Below are 2626 nucleotides of genomic sequence, written 5' to 3'. Positions count from 1 at the left end.
ACCATGTAAGTACCTGATCAGTACCTGCCTGTATTTCTGTCTTTATATAATTAATTATGTAAAGTTTTTCCTGAACAACTAAAAGCAGAGGCTTCTCCTCAGGCAGTGGTATAAGAATCATGTTTGAGGCAGAAATGTTGTAAAATAATAAAAGTTTTTATTTTGTTTTATTTTCGCTTCATGTTTTTATTAAAACTTATTAGAAACAGAAACTTTATTGTGAAAATCTTTGTCTTCCTGCTGACTTGCTGCTAATTCCTAAACGCTCCTGTTTTTTCCTCCTTTTGTTTCATCGTCAAACTTTTTATTTTCTTTCATTTTTCATCTTTCTGCTCCTTTCTTCTCTTCTTTCTTCTTTCATTTTTCTTCCATTCTTTTCATCTTTGAACCTTTTCTCTGTTCTCCTGGTGTCCTTTTTTTTTCTTCCGTCTGGTCTTTCCATCCGTCCCTCCCTGCAGAATCGCATGCACGAGTCTTTGATGCTGTTCGACTCCATCTGCAACAACAAGTTCTTCATCGACACCTCCATCATCCTCTTCCTCAACAAGAAGGATCTGTTTGCAGAGAAGATCAAGAAGTCCGCTCTCAGCATCTGCTTCCCAGAGTACACAGGTACAGCTGCTGCAAAAACACAAAGGTTTCGGCTGATAACAGGGTTCTGAGGCGAGGCTCGGCGGCAGCCATCTTGAATCATTCTCCTGGCTGCAGCAGAGTCAGAGTGATGCTGCTGGAGCTGCAGGACGAGTTAAACACGAGTTATAAAAGTCTGAATCATCCTGACTGCTCATGAATCACAGGACACTCTACTTTAAATCCTCTGTTTTTGGGGGAGGAGCTCTGATTAACAGCTGCTGATTGTGGAGGAGGACCGGTCCGGACGTTTACAGTCTGAGTTATAAATGTGCTCCTTTAAGTTTCTGTTTGCAGCTCAGAGTTGTTGAGCTGCAGGCCGAGTGAAAACCTGTCAGATGTTTCCTGTTTGTGGACGAGCAGACCGAGCTGAAGAGACGGGGTCGGGAGGGGGACTCGGTCCTCTCGGTCTGAGCCGGTCCTCTTCCTGTTCCTCGTGACTCACTTTGATTCTGCGAACTGTTCTGCTCGTCTCGTCAGGTCAGGCTGACATGTTCCCGCTCCTCCTCCTGCTCCTCGTCCTCCCTCGTTATCCACCACAGTAACATTCCAAACCCGGGTCGGCCGAGACTCGGGACTGAAGGAGACGAGAAACACCGAGTTCGTTAGATTCTTTCCGAGTCGCCCTGAAGTACGTTTGGAGTTGTTTGGATTTTGTACGTTTCCTGACGGCTCAGAGGGTCGGGGTCACTTCGTGCCCACCTGCCGCCTTCCTTTGTGTCGCCTTCGGCTGGTTTTCAGCCGTAAACTTTAAAAGTCAGATTTAACTCTCGTCCTCTATGAGGGATATCCTGATACCAGTTTGTCTCAAACCATGAATGAGTACTTTAGTTTGGGTATTCAAAAATACTGAATTAGAACTTAAACATTACAAAATGACTTTAAAGAGCCTGAGACATGTCTGTCCTTCAAATACAAAAAAATCGAAGAAAACATCTTTATACTTAAGAGAATTGGCATAGTACACATGATTTTACTCATTTTGTCACATAACTGACCTATTTTCTTCTAAATTTGGCTCAACGTGAAACAGGAAGTGACATCAAAGGGGAACTCATTAATAAAATAAACTCGCTGGTCTCTGTTTATTAAAACCAAATTATTTAAACTTTAACTGTTCTTTGTCTCTTTGATAGAGACTCAAAATAATGTAAAGAAACATCAGATTCTTCTCCACAGTCTCTGTTAGCTTTTGTAACATCGCTCTGTTTACATGCAGACGTTCACCTTTGACATCACTTCCTGTTTCTTCACATGTAAATATCTCAACAACCGTTTATCTGAGCGATGTGAAATTTGTTTCCAATATGTTACCAGTGACATCTTTCCAAAAATGAATTCATGTTTATTACAAAAATCTGATGTCCCAGGCCCTTTAAAAACACAATTTTCATTAGATAGTTTCAGTCTGGTGCTGATTTGCCACTTTGATTGGTCAGCGTTTTTCAGAAATGTTCCCACGACATATTTCACTGAATTTGTCAAGCTCTGTTAGTTAGCTGCTGCTAGTTAGCTGCTCTTAGTTAGCCCACTGTTAGTTAGCCCACTGTTAGTTAGCACACTGTTAGCCCACTGTTAGTTAGCACACTGTTAGTTAGCACACTGTTAGCCCACTGTTAGTTAGCCCACTGTTAGTTAGCCCACTGTTAGTTAGCACACTGTTAGCCCACTGTTAGTTAGCCCACTGTTAGTTAGCCCACTGTTAGTTAGCCCACTTTTAGCCCACTGTTAGTTAGCCCACTGTTAGTTAGCACACTGTTTGTTAGCCCACTGTTAGTTAGCCCACTGTTAGTTAGCCCACTGTTAGCCCACTGTTAGTTAGCCCACTGTTAGTTAGCCCTCTGTTAGTTAGCCCTCTGTTAGTTAGCCCACTGTTAGTTAGCCCACTGTTAGCCCACTGTTAGTTAGCCCTCTGTTAGTTAGCCCACTGTTAGTTAGCCCACTGTTAGCCCACTGTTAGTTAGCCCACTGTTAGTTAGCCCACTGTTAGTTAGCC

The 2626-nt window shown here is 42.6% G+C and overlaps 1 pseudogene; it reads left to right on the top strand.

The window, feature by feature from the left end:
* Positions 1–351: 351 nt before the first annotated feature.
* On the top strand, positions 352–614 carry LOC106536315 (guanine nucleotide-binding protein G(o) subunit alpha pseudogene; annotated as a pseudogene).
* The last annotated feature ends 2012 nt before the right edge of the window (positions 615–2626 follow it).

Source organism: Austrofundulus limnaeus, unplaced genomic scaffold (assembly GCF_001266775.1).
Source record: "Austrofundulus limnaeus strain Quisiro unplaced genomic scaffold, Austrofundulus_limnaeus-1.0 Scaffold1767, whole genome shotgun sequence".
Taxonomy (NCBI): Eukaryota; Metazoa; Chordata; class Actinopteri; order Cyprinodontiformes; family Rivulidae; genus Austrofundulus; species Austrofundulus limnaeus.
This window is presented reverse-complemented; position numbering and strand designations above follow the sequence as displayed.